This window comes from Taudactylus pleione, unplaced genomic scaffold (genome assembly GCF_031769625.1).
Source record: "Taudactylus pleione unplaced genomic scaffold, aTauple2 ptg001289l, whole genome shotgun sequence".
Classification (NCBI taxonomy): Eukaryota; Metazoa; Chordata; class Amphibia; order Anura; family Myobatrachidae; genus Taudactylus; species Taudactylus pleione.
The window spans coordinates 901820-918800 of NW_028285689.1; positions in this window are offsets into that span (position 1 = coordinate 901820).

Below are 16981 nucleotides of genomic sequence, written 5' to 3' on the forward strand. Positions count from 1 at the left end.
TATAGTGACTGGGGAAGCAGAGGGGGGATCTCTCAGTGTAGTGATGGGGGTCAGTATAGTGACTGGGGATGCAGAGGAGGGATCTCAGTGTAGTGATGGGGGTCAGTATAGTGACTGGGGAAGCAGAGGGGGGATCTCTCAGTGTAGTGATGGGGGTCAGTATAGTGACTGGGGATGCAGAGGAGGGATCTCAGTGTAGTGATGGGAGTCAGTATAGTGACTGGGGATGCAGAGGGGGGGATCTCAGTGTAGTGATGGGGGTCAGTATAGTGACTGGGGATACAGAGGGGGGGATCTCTCAGTGTAGTGATGGGGGTCAGTATAGTGACTGGGGATACAGAGGGGGGATCTCTCAGTGTAGTGATGGGGGTCAGTATAGTGACTGGGGATGCAGAGGGGGGGATCTCTCAGTGTAGTGATGGGGTCAGTATAGTGACTGGGGATACAGAGGGGGGATCTCAGTGTAGTGATGGGGGTCAGTATAGTGACTGGGGATGCAGAGGGGGGATCTCAGTGTAGTGATGGGGGTCAGTATAATGACTGGGGATACAGAGGGGGATCTCAGTGTAGTGATGGAAGTCAGTATAGTGACTGGGGATGCAGAGGGGGGATCTCTCAGTGTAGTGATGGGGGTCAGTATAGTGACTGGGGATACAGAGGGGGGATCTCTCAGTGTAGTGATGGGGGTCAGTATAGTGACTGGGGATGCAGAGGGGGGGATCTCTCAGTGTAGTGATGGGGGTCAGTATAGTGACTGGGGATGCAGAGGGGGGATCTCAGTGTAGTGATGGGGGTCAGTATAGTGACTGGGGATACAGAGGGGGGATCTCAGTGTAGTGATGGGGGTCAGTATAGTGACTGGGGATGCAGAGGGGGGATCTCAGTGTAGTGATGGGGTCAGTATAGTGACTGGGGATGCAGAGGGGGTATCTCAGTGTAGTGATGGGGGTCAGTATAGTGACTGGGGATACAGAGGGGGGATCTCAGTGTAGTGATGGGGGTCAGTATAGTGACTGGGGATGCAGAGGGGGGATCTCAGTGTAGTGATGGGGGTCAGTATAGTGACTGGGGATACAGAGGGGGGATCTCAGTGTAGTGATGGGGGTCAGTATAGTGACTGGGGATACAGAGGGGGGATCTCAGTGTAGTGATGGGGGTCAGTATAGTGACTGGGGATCTCTCAGTGTAGTGATGGGGGTCAGTATAGTGACTGGGGATCTCTCAGTGTAGTGTTGGGGGTCAGTATAGTGACTGGGGATGCAGAGGGGGGATCTCAGTGTAGTGATGGGGGTCAGTATAGTGACTGGGGATGCAGAGGGGGGATCTCTCAGTGTAGTGATGGGGGTCAGTATAGTGACTGGGGATGCAGAGGGGGGATCTCAGTGTAGTGATGGGGGTCAGTATAGTGACTGGTGATACAGAGGGGGGATCTCAGTGTAGTGATGGGGGTCAGTATAGTGACTGGGGATGCAGAGGAGGGATCTCTCAGTGTAGTGATGGGGGTCAGTATAGTGACTGGGGATACAGAGGGGGGATCTCAGTGTAGTGATGGGGTTCAGTATAGTGACTGGGGATGCAGAGGGGGGGATCTCAGTGTAGTGATGGGGGTCAGTATGGTGACTGGGGATGCAGAGGAGGGATCTCAGTGTAGTGATGAGGGTCAGTATAGTGACTGGGGATGCAGAGGGGGGATCTCAGTGTAGTGATGGGGGTCATTATAGTGACTGGGGATGCAGACGGAGGGATCTCTCAGTGTAGTGATGGGGGTCAGTATAGTGACGGGGAAGCAGAGGGGGGATCTCTCAGTGTAGTGATGGGGGTCAGTAAAGTGACTGGGGATGCAGAGGGGGGATCTCAGTGTAGTGATGGGGGTCAGTATAGTGACTGGGGATGCAGAGGGGGGATCTCAGTGTAGTGATGGGGGTCAGTATAGTGACTGGGGATACAGAGGGGGGATATCAGTGTAGTGATGGGGGTCAGTATAGTGACTGGGGATACAGAGGGGGGATCTCAGTGTAGTGATGGGGGTCAGTATAGTGACTGGGGATCTCTCAGTGTAGTGATGGGGGTCAGTATAGTGACTGGGGATCTCTCAGTGTAGTGTTGGGGGTCAGTATAGTGACTGGGGATGCAGAGGGGGGATCTCAGTGTAGTGATGGGGGTCAGTATAGTGACTGGGGATGCAGAGGGGGGATCTCTCAGTGTAGTGATGGGGGTCAGTATAGTGACTGGGGATGCAGAGGGGGGATCTCAGTGTAGTGATGGGGGTCAGTATAGTGACTGGGGATACAGAGGGGGGATCTCAGTGTAGTGATGGGGGTCAGTATATTGACTGGGGATGCAGAGGAGGGATCTCTCAGTGTAGTGATGGGGGTCAGTATAGTGACTGGGGATACAGAGGGGGGATCTCAGTGTAGTGATGGGGTTCAGTATAGTGACTGGGGATGCAGAGGGGGGGATCTCAGTGTAGTGATGGGGGTCAGTATAGTGACTGGGGATGCAGAGGGGGGATCTCAGTGTAGTGATGGGGGTCAGTATAGTGACTGGGGAAGCAGAGGGGGGATCTCTCAGTGTAGTGATGGGGGTCAGTATAGTGACTGGGGATGCAGAGGGGGGATCTCAGTGTAGTGATGGGGGTCAGTATAGTGACTGGGGATGCAGAGGGGGGATCTCAGTGTAGTGATGGGGGTCAGTATAGTGACTGGGGATACAGAGGGGGATCTCAGTGTAGTGATGGAAGTCAGTATAATGACTGGGGATGCAGAGGGGGGATCTCAGTGTAGTGATGGGGGTCATTATAGTGACTGGGGATACAGAGGGGGGATCTCTCAGTGTAGTGATGGGGATCAGTATAGTGACTGGGGATACAGAGGGGGGATCTCTCAGTGTAGTGATGGGGATCAGTATAGTGACTGGGGAAGCAGAGGGGGGATCTCTCAGTGTAGTGATGGGGGTCAGTATAGTGACTGGGGATACAGAGGGGGGATCTCAGTGTAGTGATGGGGGTCAGTATAGTGACTGGGGAAGCAGAGGGGGGATATCTCAGTGTAGTGATGGGGGTCAGTATAGTGACTGGTGATGCAGAGGGGGGATCTCAGTGTAGTGATGGGGGTCAGTATAGTGACTGGGGATACAGAGGGGGGATCTCAGTGTAGTGATGGGGGTCAGTATAGTGACTGGGGATACAGAGGGGGGATCTCAGTGTAGTGATGGGGGTCAGTATAGTGACTGGGGATGCAGAGGGGGGATCTCAGTGTAGTGATGGGGTCATTATAGTGACTGGGAATGCAGAGGGGGGGATCTCAGTGTAGTGATGGGGTCAGTATAGTGACTGGGGATGCAGAGGGGGGATATCAGTGTAGTGATGGGGGTCAGTATAGTGACTGCGGATACAGAGGGGGGATATCAGTGTAGTGATGGGGGTCAGTATAGTGACTGGGGATGCAGAGGGGGGATCTCAGTGTAGTGATGGGGGTCAGTATAGTGACTGGGGATACAGAGGGGGGATCTCTCAGTGTAGTGATGGGGGTCAGTATAGTGACTGGGGATACAGAGGGGGGATCTCAGTGTAGTGATGGGGGTCAGTATAGTGACTGGGGATGCAGAGGCGGGATCTCAGTGTAGTGATGGGGTCAGTATAGTGACTGGGGATGCAGAGGGGGGATCTCAGTGTAGTGATGGGGGTCAGTATAGTGACTGGGGATGCAGAGGGGGGATCTCAGTGTAGTGATGGGGGTCAGTATAGTGACTGGGGATACAGAGGGGGGATCTCAGTGTAGTGATGGGGGTCAGTATAGTGACTGGGGATGCAGAGGAGGGATCTCTCAGTGTAGTGATGGGGGTCAGTATAGTGACTGGGGATACAGAGGGGGGATCTCAGTGTAGTGATGGGGGTCAGTATAGTGACTGGGGATACAGAGGGGGGATCTCTCAGTGTAGTGATGGGGGTCAGTATAGTGACTGGGATGCAGAGGGGGGATCTCTCAGTGTAGTGATGGGGTCAGTATAGTGACTGGGGATACAGAGGGGGGATCTCAGTGTAGTGATGGGGGTCAGTATAGTGACTGGGGATGCAGAGGGGGGATCTCAGTGTAGTGATGGGGGTCAGTATAGTGACTGGGGATGCAGAGGGGGGATCTCAGTGTAGTGATGGGGGTCAGTATAGTGACTGGGGATACAGAGGGGGGATCTCAGTGTAGTGATGGGGGTCAGTATAGTGACTGGGGAAGCAGAGGGGGGGATCTCAGTGTAGTGATGGGGGTCAGTATAGTGACTGGGGATACAGAGGGGGGATCTCAGTGTAGTGATGGGGTCAGTATAGTGACTGGGGAAGCAGAGGGGGGATCTCTCAGTGTAGTGATGGGGGTCAGTATAGTGACTGGGGATGCAGAGGGGGGGATCTCTCAGTGTAGTGATGGTGGTCAGTATAGTGACTGGGGAAGCAGAGGGGGGATCTCAGTGTAGTGATGGGGTCAGTATAGTGACTGGGGAAGCAGAGGGGGGATCTCAGTGTAGTGATGGGGTCAGTATAGTGACTGGGGATGCAGAGGGGGGATCTCTCAGTGTAGTGATGGGGTCAGTATAGTGACTGGGGATACAGAGGGGGGATCTCAGTGTAGTGATGGGGTCAGTATAGTGACTGGGGATGCAGAGGGGGGGATCTCTCAGTGTAGTGATGGGGGTCAGTATAGTGACTGGGGATACAGAGGGGGGATCTCTCAGTGTAGTGATGGGGGTCAGTATAGTGACTGGGGATGCAGAGGGGGGATCTCAGTGTACTGATGGGGGTCAGTATAGTGACTGGGGATGCAGAGGGGAGATCTCAGTGTAGTGATGGGGTCAGTATAGTGACTGGGGAAGCAGAGGGGGGATCTCTCAGTGTAGTGATGGGGGTCAGTATAGTGACTGGGGATGCAGAGGGGGGGATCTCTCAGTGTAGTGATGGTGGTCAGTATAGTGACTGGGGAAGCAGAGGGGGGATCTCAGTGTAGTGATGGGGTCAGTATAGTGACTGGGGAAGCAGAGGGGGGATCTCAGTGTAGTGATGGGGTCAGTATAGTGACTGGGGATACAGAGGGGGGGATCTCTCAGTGTAGTGATGGGGGTCAGTATAGTGACTGGGGATGCAGAGGGGGGGATCTCTCAGTGTAGTGATGGGGGTCAGTATAGTGACTGGGGATACAGAGGGGGGATCTCTCAGTGTAGTGATGGGGGTCAGTATAGTGACTGGGGATGCAGAGGGGGGATCTCAGTGTAGTGATGGGGGTCAGTATAGTGACTGGGGATGCAGAGGGGGGTTCTCAGTGTAGTGATGGGGTCAGTATAGTGACTGGGGATGCAGAGGGGGATCTCAGTGTAGTGATAGGGGTCAGTATAGTGACTGGGGATGCAGAGGGGGATCTCAGTGTAGTGATGGGGGTCAGTATAGTGACTGGGGATACAGAGGGGGGATCTCTCAGTGTAGTGATGGGGGTCAGTATAGTGACTGGGGATACAGAGGGGGGATCTCAGTGTAGTGATGGGGGTCAGTATAGTGACTGGGGATGCAGAGGGGGGATCTCAGTGTAGTGATGGGGTCAGTATAGTGACTGGGAATGCAGAGGGGGGATCTCAGTGTAGTGATGGGGGTCAGTATAGTGACTGGGGATACAGAGGGGGGATCTCAGTGTAGTGATGGGGGTCAGTATAGTGACTGGGGATCTCTCAGTGTAGTGATGGGGGTCAGTATAGTGACTGGGGATCTCTCAGTGTAGTGTTGGGGGTCAGTATAGTGACTGGGGATGCAGAGGGGGGATCTCAGTGTAGTGATCGGGGTCAGTATAGTGACTGGGGATGCAGAGGGGGGATCTCTCAGTGTAGTGATGGGGGTCAGTATAGTGACTGGGGATGCAGAGGGGGGATCTCAGTGTAGTGATGGGGGTCAGTATAGTGACTGGGGATACAGAGGGGGGATCTCAGTGTAGTGATGGGGGTCAGTATAGTGACTGGGGATGCAGAGGGGGGGATCTCAGTGTAGTGATGGGGGTCAGTATAGTGACTGGGGATACAGAGGGGGGATCTCAGTGTAGTGATGAGGGTCAGTATAGTGACTGGGGATGCAGAGGCGGGATCTCAGTGTAGTGATGGGGGTCATTATAGTGACTGGGGATGCAGACGGGGGGATCTCTCAGTGTAGTGATGGGGGTCAGTATAGTGACTGGGGAAGCAGAGGGGGGATCTCTCAGTGTAGTGATGGGGGTCAGTATAGTGACTGGGGATGCAGAGGAGGGATCTCAGTGTAGTGATGGGGGTCAGTATAGTGACTGGGGAAGCAGAGGGGGGATCTCTCAGTGTAGTGATGGGGGTCAGTATAGTGACTGGGGATGCAGAGGAGGGATCTCAGTGTAGTGATGGGAGTCAGTATAGTGACTGGGGATGCAGAGGGGGGATCTCAGTGTAGTGATAGGGGTCAGTATAGTGACTGGGGATGAAGAGGGGGGATCTCAGTGTAGTGATGGGGGTCAGTATAGTGACTGGGGATACAGAGGGGGATCTCAGTGTAGTGATGGAAGTCAGTATAGTGACTGGGGATGCAGAGGGGGGATCTCAGTGTAGTGATGGGGGTCAGTATAGTGACTGGGGATACAGAGGGGGGATCTCTCAGTGTAGTGATGGGGATCAGTATAGTGACTGGGGATACAGAGGGGGGATCTCGCAGTGTAGTGATGGGAATCAGTATAGTGACTGGGGAAGCAGAGGGGGGATCTCTCAGTGTAGTGATGGGGGTCAGTATAATGACTGGGGATACAGAGGGGGGATCTCAGTGTAGTGATGGAGGTCAGTATAGTGACTGGGGAAGCAGAGGGGGGATATCTCAGTGTAGTGATGGGGGTCAGTATAGTGACTGGTGATGCAGAGGGGGGATCTCAGTGTAGTGATGGGGGTCAGTATAGTGACTGGGGATACAGAGGGGGGATCTCAGTGTAGTGATGGGGGTCAGTATAGTGACTGGGGATACAGAGGGGGGATCTCAGTGTAGTGATGGGGGTCAGTATAGTGACTGGGGATACAGAGGGGGGATCTCAGTGTAGTGATGGGGGTCAGTATAGTGACTGGGGATCTCAGTGTAGTGATGGGGTCATTATAGTGACTGGGAATGCAGAGGGGGGATCTCAGTGTAGTGATGGGGTCAGTATAGTGACTGGGGATGCAGAGGGGGGATATCAGTGTAGTGATGGGGGTCAGTATAGTGACTGGGGATGCAGAGGGGGGATCTCAGTGTAGTGATGGGGGTCAGTATAGTGACTGGGGATACAGAGAGGGGATCTCTCAGTGTAGTGATGGGTGTCAGTATAGTGACTGGGGATACAGAGGGGGGATCTCAGTGTATTGATGGGGTCAGTATAGTGACTGGGGATGCAGAGGGGGGATCTCAGTGTAGTGATGGGGTCAGTATAGTGACTGGGGATGCAGAGGGGGGATCTCAGTGTAGTGATGGGGGTCAGTATAGTGACTGGGGATACAGAGGGGGGGATCTCTCAGTGTAGTGATGGGGGTCAGTATAGTGACTGGGGATACAGAGGGGGGATCTCTCAGTGTAGTGATGGGGGTCAGTATAGTGACTGGGGATGCAGAGGGGGGGATCTCTCAGTGTAGTGATGGGGTCAGTATAGTGACTGGGGATACAGAGGGGGGATCTCAGTGTAGTGATGGGGGTCAGTATAGTGACTGGGGATGCAGAGGGGGGATCTCTCAGTGTAGTGATGGGGGTCAGTATAGTGACTGGGGATGCAGAGGGGGGGATCTCTCAGTGTAGTGATGGTGGTCAGTATAGTGACTGGGGAAGCAGAGGGGGGATCTCAGTGTAGTGATGGGGTCAGTATAGTGACTGGGGAAGCAGAGGGGGGATCTCAGTGTAGTGATGGGGTCAGTATAGTGACTGGGGATGCAGAGGGGGGATCTCTCAGTGTAGTGATGGGGGTCAGTATAGTGACTGGGGATACAGAGGGGGGATCTCAGTGTAGTGATGGGGTCAGTATAGTGACTGGGGATGCAGAGGGGGGGATCTCTCAGTGTAGTGATGGGGGTCAGTATAGTGACTGGGGATACAGAGGGGGGATCTCTCAGTGTAGTGATGGGGGTCAGTATAGTGACTGGGGATGCAGAGGGGGGATCTCAGTGTAGTGATGGGGGTCAGTATAGTGACTGGGGATGCAAAGGGGGGATCCCAGTGTAGTGATGGGGTCAGTATAGTGACTGGGGATGCAGAGGGGGGATCTCAGTGTAGTGATGGGGTCAGTATAGTGACTGGGGAAGCAGAGGGGGGATCTCTCAGTGTAGTGATGGGGGTCAGTATAGTGACTGGGGATGCAGAGGGGGGGATCTCTCAGTGTAGTGATGGTGGTCAGTATAGTGACTGGGGAAGCAGAGGGGGGATCTCAGTATAGTGACTGGGGAAGCAGAGGGGGGATCTCAGTGTAGTGATGGGGTCAGTATAGTGACTGGGGATGCAGAGGGGGGGATCTCTCAGTGTAGTGATGGGGGTCAGTATAGTGACTGGGGATACAGAGGGGGGATCTCAGTGTAGTGATGGGGTCAGTATAGTGACTGGGGATGCAGAGGGGGGGATCTCTCAGTGTAGTGATGGGGGTCAGTATAGTGACTGGGGAAACAGAGGGGGGATCTCTCAGTGTAGTGATGGGGGTCAGTATAGTGACTGGGGATGCAGAGGGGGGATCTCAGTGTAGTGATGGGGGTCAGTATAGTGACTGGGGATGCAGAGGGGGATCTCAGTGTAGTGATAGGGGTCAGTATAGTGACTGGGGATGCAGAGGGGGATCTCAGTGTAGTGATGGGGGTCAGTATAGTGACTGGGGATACAGAGGGGGGATCTCTCAGTGTAGTGATGGGGGTCAGTATAGTGACTGGGGATACAGAGGGGGGATCTCAGTGTAGGATGGGGGTCAGTATAGTGACTGGGGATGCAGAGGGGGGATCTCAGTGTAGTGATGGGGTCAGTATAGTGACTGGGAATGCAGAGGGGGGATCTCAGTGTAGTGATGGGGGTCAGTATAGTGACTGGGGATACAGAGGGGGGATCTCTCAGTGTAGTGATGGGGGTCAGAATAGTGACTGGGGATGCAGAGGGGGGATCTCAGTGTAGTGATGGGGGTCAGTATAGTGACTGGGGATACAGAGGGGGGATCTCTCAGTGTAGTGATGGGGGTCAGTATAGTGACTGGGGATACACAGGGGGGATCTCTCAGTGTAGTGATGGGGGTCAGTATAGTGACTAGGGATACACAGGGGGGATCTCAGTGTAGTGATGGGGGTCAGTATAGTGACTGGGGATGCAGAGGGGGGGATCTCTCAGTGTAATGATGGGGTTAGTATAGTGACTGGGGATACAGAGGGGGATCTCAGTGTAGTGATGGGGGTCAGTATAGTGACTGGGGATGCAGAGGGGGGATCTCAGTGTAGTGATGGGGGTCAGTATAGTGACTGGGGATACAGAGGGGGGATCTCAGTGTAGTGATGGGGGTCAGTATAGTGACTGGGGATGCAGAGGGGGGATCTCAGTGTAGTGATGGGGTCAGTATAGTGACTGGGAATGCAGAGGGGGGATCTCAGAGTAGTGATGGGGGTCAGTATAGTGACTGGGGATACAGAGGGGGGATCGCTCAGTGTAGTGATGGGGGTCAGTATAGCGACTGGGGATGCAGAGGGGGGATCTCAGTGTAGTGATGGGGGTCAGTATAGTGACTGGGGATACAGAGGGGGGATCTCTCAGTGTAGTGATGGGGGTCAGTATAGTGACTGGGGATACACAGGGGGGATCTCTCAGTGTAGTGATGGGGGTCAGTATAGTGACTGGGGATACACAGGGGGGATCTCAGTGTAGTGATGGGGGTCAGTATAGTGACTGGGGATGCAGAGGGGGTGATCTCTCAGTGTAGTGATGGGGTCAGTATAGTGACTGGGGATACAGAGGGGGATCTCAGTGTAGTGATGGGGGTCAGTATAGTGACTGGGGATGCAGAGGGGATCTCTCAGTGTAGTGATGGGGGTCAGTATAGCGACTGGGGATGCAGAGGGGGGATCTCAGTGTAGTGATGGGGTCAGTATAGTGACTGGGGATGCAGAGGGGGGGGATCTCTCAGTGTAGTGATGGGGGTCAGTATAGTGACTGGGGATGCAGAGGGGGATCTCAGTGTAGTGATGGGGGTCAGTATAGTGACTGGGGATGCAGAGGGGGGATCTCAGTGTAGTGATGGGGGTCAGTACAGTGACTGGGGATGCAGAGGGGGATCTCAGTGTAGTGATGGGGGTCAGTATAGTGACTGGGGATGCAGAGGGGGGATCTCAGTGTAGTGATGGGGGTCAGTATAGTGACTGGGGAAGCAGAGGGGGGATCTCATTGTAGTGATGGGGGTCAGTATAGTGACTGGGGATACAGAGGGGGGATCTCAGTGTAGTGATGGGGGTCAGTATACTGACTGGGGATACAGAGGGGGGATCTCAGTGTAGTGATGGGGGTCAGTATAGTGACTGGGGAAGCAGAGGGGAGATCTCAGTGTAGTGATGGGGGTCAGTATAGTGACTGGGGATGCAGAGGGGGGATCTCAGTGTAGTGATGGGGGTCAGTATAGTGACTGGGAATACAGGGGGGGGATCTCAGTGTAGTGATGGGGTCAGTATAGTGACTGGGGATGCAGAGGGGGGATCTCAGTGTAGTGATGGGGTCAGTATAGTGACTGGGGATGCAGAGGGGGGATCTCAGTGTAGTGATGGGGTCAGTATAGTGACTGGGGATGCAGAGGGGGGATCTCTCAGTGTAGTGATGGGGGTCAGTATAGTGACTGGGGATACAGAGGGGGGATCTCAGTGTAGTGATGGGGGTCAGTATAGTGACTGGGGAAGCAGAGGGGGGATCTCAGTGTAGTGATGGGGGTCAGTATAGTGACTGGGGATGCAGAGGGGGGATCTCAGTGTAGTGATGGGGGTCAGTACAGTGACTGGGGATGCAGAGGGGGATCTCAGTGTAGTGATGGGGGTCAGTATAGTGACTGGGGATGCAGAGGGGGGATCTCAGTGTAGTGATGGGGGTCAGTATAGTGACTGGGGAAGCAGAGGGGGGATCTCAGTGTAGTGATGGGGGTCAGTATAGTGACTGGGGATACAGAGGGGGGATCTCAGTGTAGTGATGGGGGTCAGTATAGTGACTGGGGAAGCAGAGGAGAGATCTCAGTGTAGTGATGGGGGTCAGTATAGTGACTGGGGATGCAGAGGGGGGATCTCAGTGTAGTGATGGGGGTCAGTATAGTGACTGGGAATACAGGGGGGGGGATCTCAGTGTAGTGATGGGGTCAGTATAGTGACTGGGGATGCAGAGGGGGGATCTCAGTGTAGTGATGGGGTCAGTATAGTGACTGGGGATGCAGAGGGGGGATCTCAGTGTAGTGATGGGGTCAGTATAGTGACTGGGGATGCAGAGGGGGGATCTCTCAGTGTAGTGATGGGGGTCAGTATAGTGACTGGGGATACAGAGGGGGGATCTCAGTGTAGTGATGGGGGTCAGTATAGTGACTGGGGAAGCAGAGGGGGATCTCAGTGTAGTGATGGGGGTCAGTATAGTGACTGGGGATGCAGAGGGGGGATCTCAGTGTAGTGATGGGGTCAGTATAGTGACTGGGGATGCAGAGGGGGGATCTCAGTGTAGTGATGGGGGTCAGTATAGTGACTGGGCATGCAGAGGGGGATCTCAGTGTAGTGATGGGGGTCAGTATAGTGACTGGGGATACAGAGGGGGGATCTCAGTGTAGTGATGGGGGTCAGTATAGTGACTGGGGATGCAGAGGGGGATCTCAGTGTAGTGATAGGGTCAGTATAGTGACTGGGAATGCAGAGGGGGGATCTCAGTGTAGTGATGGGGGTCAGTATAGTGACTGGGGATACAGAGGGGGGATCTCTCAGTGTAGTGATGGGGGTCAGTATAGTGACTGGGGATGCAGAGGGGGGATCTCAGTGTAGTGATGGGGGTCAGTATAGTGACTGGGGATACAGAGGAGGGATCTCTCAGTGTAGTGATGGAGGTCAGTATAGTGACTGGGGATACACAGGGGGGATCTCTCAGTGTAGTGATGGGGGTCAGTATAGAGACTGGGGATACACAGGGGGGATCTCAGTGTAGTGATGGGGGTCAGTATAGTGACTGGGGATGCAGAGGGGGGGATCTCTCAGTGTAGTGATGGGGTCAGTATAGTGACTGGGGATACAGAGGGGGATCTCAGTGTAGTGATGGGGGTCAGTATAGTGACTGGGGATGTAGAGGGGGGATCTCAGTGTAGTGATGGGGTCAGTATAGTGACTGGGGATGCAGAGGGGGGGGATCTCTCAGTGTAGTGATGGGGGTCAGTATAGTGACTGGGGATGCAGAGGGGGATCTCAGTGTAGTGATGGGGGTCAGTATAGTGACTGGGGATGCAGAGGGGGGATCTCAGTGTAGTGATGGGGGTCAGTACAGTGACTGGGGATGCAGAGGGGGATCTCAGTGTAGTGATGGGGGTCAGTATAGTGACTGGGGATGCAGAGGGGGGATCTCAGTGTAGTGATGGGGGTCAGTATAGTGACTGGGGAAGCAGAGGGGGGATCTCAGTGTAGTGATGGGGGTCAGTATAGTGACTGGGGATACAGAGGGGGGATCTCAGTGTAGTGATGGGGGTCAGTATAGTGACTGGGGATACAGAGGGGGGATCTCAGTGTAGTGATGGGGGTCAGTATAGTGACTGGGGAAGCAGAGGGGAGATCTCAGTGTAGTGATGGGGGTCAGTATAGTGACTGGGGATGCAGAGGGGGGATCTCAGTGTAGTGATGGGGGTCAGTATAGTGACTGGGAATACAGGGGGGGGATCTCAGTGTAGTGATGGGGTCAGTATAGTGACTGGGGATGCAGAGGGGGGATCTCAGTGTAGTGATGGGGTCAGTATAGTGACTGGGGATGCAGAGGGGGGATCTCAGTGTAGTGATGGGGGTCAGTACAGTGACTGGGGATGCAGAGGGGGATCTCAGTGTAGTGATGGGGGTCAGTATAGTGACTGGGGATGCAGAGGGGGGATCTCAGTGTAGTGATGGGGGTCAGTATAGTGACTGGGCAAGCAGAGGGGGGATCTCAGTGTAGTGATGGGGGTCAGTACAGTGACTGGGGATGCAGAGGGGGATCTCAGTGTAGTGATGGGGGTCAGTATAGTGACTGGGGATGCAGAGGGGGGATCTCAGTGTAGTGATGGGGATCAGTATAGTGACTGGGGATGCAGAGGGGGGATCTCAGTGTAGTGATGGGGGTCAGTATAGTGACTGGGGATACAGAGGGGGGATCTCTCAGTGTTGTGATGGGGGTCAGTATAGTGACTGGGGATACAGAGGGGGGATCTCAGTGTAGTGATGGGGGTCAGTATAGTGACTGGGGATACAGAGGGGGGATCTCAGTATAGTGACTGGGGAAGCAGTGGGGGGATCTCAGTGTAGTGATGGGGGTCAGTATAGTGACTGGGGATGCAGAGGGGGGATCTCAGTGTAGTGATGGGGGTCAGTATAGTGACTGGGGAAGCAGAGGGGGGATCTCAGTGTAGTGATGGGGGTCAGTATAGTGACTGGGGATACAGAGGGGGGGGGATCTCTCAGTGTAGTGATGGGGGTCAGTATAGTGACTGGGGATACAGAGGGGGGATCTCAGTGTAGTGATGGGGGTCAGTATAGTGACTGGGGATACAGAGGGGGGATCTCAGTGTAGTGATGGGGGTCAGTATAGTGACTGGGGAAGCAGAGGGGGGATCTCTCAGTGTAGTGATGGGGGTCAGTATAGTGACTGGGGATGCAGAGGAGGGATCTCAGTGTAGTGATGGGGGTCAGTATAGTGACTGGGGATACAGAGGGGGGATCTCTCAGTGTAGTGATGGGGGTCAGTATAGTGACTGGGGATGCAGAGGGGGGATCTCAGTGTAGTGATGGGGGTCAGTATAGTGACTGGGGAAGCAGAGGGGTGATCTCAGTGTAGTGATGGGGGTCAGTATAGTGACTGGGGATACAGAGGGGGGGGGATCTCTCAGTGTAGTGATGGGGGTCAGTATAGTGACTGGGGATACAGAGGGGGGATCTCAGTGTAGTGATGGGGGTCAGTATAGTGACTGGGGATACAGAGGGGGGATCTCAGTGTAGTGATGGGGGTCAGTATAGTGACTGGGGAAGCAGAGGGGGGATCTCTCAGTGTAGTGATGGGGGTCAGTATAGTGACTGGGGAAGCAGAGGGGGGATCTCTCAGTGTAGTGATGGGGGTCAGTATAGTGACTGGGGATCTCAGTGTAGTGATGGGGGTCAGTATAGTGAATGGGGATACAGAGGGGGGATCTCAGTGTAGTGATGGGGTCAGTATAGTGACTGGGGATGCAGAGGAGGGATCTCAGTGTAGTGATGGGGGTCAGTATAGTGACTGGGGATACAGAGGGGGGATCTCAGTGTAGTGATGGGGGTCAGTATAGTGACTGGGGATACAGAGGGGGGATCTCAGTGTAGTGATGGGGGTCAGTATAGTGACTGGGGATGCAGAGGGGGGATCTCTCAGTGTAGTGATGGGGGTCAGTATAGTGACTGGGGATACAGAGGTGGGATCTCAGTGTAGTGATGGGGGTCAGTATAGTGACTGGGGATACAGAGGGGGGATCTCAGTGTAGTGATGGGGGTCAGTATAGTAACTGGATCTGAGCGTACAGTATGTATGTATATTATGTATGCAGATTCTATTCCAGGGAATAGACGGACTCTGCAGCGTATTATACAGCTTCTCTCTCTGTTGTATAATAACACAGATTCTCCAGGAATCACTTGGGGCCTTTTATTTGCCTGTATTAATGTGTATTGTGCCCCCCCCCCTTCCCCCTGACCTCAGTGTCCCTCCTTTTATTTATGGTTTCATTACTTCTCTCTTGCAGATTCCTCCTCTCCTGTCTCATTTCATGCTGTACTGAGCTCGGTAATACCCGTCTCTGGCACCTTACCAGCTGCAGTATCCCCCCGAGTACTCCATCATATTACAGTCACCTACCTGCTGTGTCTGGAGCCCAATACAATGAACACACAAGTATACCTTGTATTTGCCTATTTCCCTGACAAATGCCCCTATCTACTACTGTCTGTTCCCTGAACCTACTAATATGGATTACTGGCTCTGATTTGTCATCCTCTGATATTGTCTATCAGCCCCTCTCCTATTGTCTGCTCTCTGCCCTCTCCTATTGTCTATCAGCCCCTCTCCAATTGTCTGCTATCTGCCCCTCTCCTATTGTCTAATCTCTGCCCTCTCCTATTGTCTAATCTCTGCCCCTCTCCTATTGTCTGCTATCTGCCCCTCTCCAATTGTCTGCTATCTGCCCCTCTCCTATTGTCTGCTCTCTGCCCCTCTCCTATTGTCTGCTCTCTGCCCCTCTCCTATTGTCTTCTGTCCTCCCCTCTCCTATTGTCTGCTATCAGCCCCTCTCCTATTGTCTGCTCTCTGCTCCTCTCCTATTTTCTGCTATCTGCCCCTCTCCTATTGTCTGCTATCTGCCCCTCTCCTAGTGTCTGCTCTCTGCCCCTCTCCTAGTGTCTGCTCTCTGCTCCTCTCCTAGTGTCTGCTCTCTGCCCTCTCCTATTGTCTGCTATCTGCCCCTCTCCTATTGTCTTCTGTCCTCCCCTCTCCTATTGTCTTCTGTCCTCCCCTCTCCTATTGTCTTCTGTCCTCCCCTCTCCTATTGTCTTCTGTCCGCCCCTCTCCTATTGTCTTCTGTCCGCCCCTCTCCTATTGTCTTCTGTCCTCCCCTCTCCTATTGTCTTCTGTCCTCCCCTCTCCTATTGTCTTCTGTCCGCCCCTCTCCTATTGTCTTCTGTCCGCCCCTCTCCTATTGTCTTCTGTCCTCCCCTCTCCTTTTGTCTGCTCTCTGCCCCTCTCCTATTGTCTTCTGTCCGCCCCTCTCCTATTGTCTTCTGTCCGCCCCTCTCCTATTGTCTGCTCTCTGCCCCTCTCCTATTGTCTTCTGTAAGCCCCTCTCCTATTGTCTTCTGTCCTCCCCTCTCCTATTGTCTTCTATCTGCCCCTCTCCTATTGTCTGCTCTCTGCCCCTCTCCTATTGTCTTCTGTCCTCTCCTCTCCTATTGTCTTCTGTCCTCCCCTCTCCTATTGTCTTCTATCTGCCAATCTCCTATTGTCTGCTCTTTGCCCCTCTCCTATTGTCTTCTGTCCGCCCCTCTCCTATTGTCTTCTGTCCGCCCCTCTCCTATTGTCTTCTGTCTGCCCATCTCCTATTGTCTTCTGTCCGCCCCTCTCCTATTGTCTTCTGTCCGCCCATCTCCTATTGTCCTCTGTCCGCCCCTCTCCTGTACTTACACAACAATGAGTGGGTCACATATAATAGGGATACTCTATAAATAGGCCCCAGCTGCCGTATCTCACTCCCGCTTTCTGTGGTTGCATTTTACGCTGAGAGTTACAATGTTATCGGCACAGGCCCAGTCTGTCACCTCAGCTATTTCTGGATGTACCCAGAGGGTCACGTGGAATCTTTGCTGCTCGTGTCCTTTTCAGTGTTAATGTAAATGTTTTACAGTAATATCCCAAGTCTGCGCCGTCTGCATTATTGTACGAGCCCCGTGGTTCTGAGCATAGTGTTATGGTTGCAGAATTCCAATTATTCATTACAATCCCACTATGGAGTACGTTGTGGCTTTCATTATCCTCACTTCCCATACACGTTCCTGCTCTCACGTTTCCCGGATCACAATAGCTTAGAAAAATAACCTATTTACTGTCGGTGCGCTCTGAGCGCGTTCCCCAGTCTGACTATCCATGGACAGCTCAGCGCATGTTCCTCTCAATATTTTAACTGTGTTCCACCAGACAGTAAAAGCTGGGTACACACTACACGATCCATTGCAAGATATATCTTTCTGACACAGATCAGTACAATATATTGTG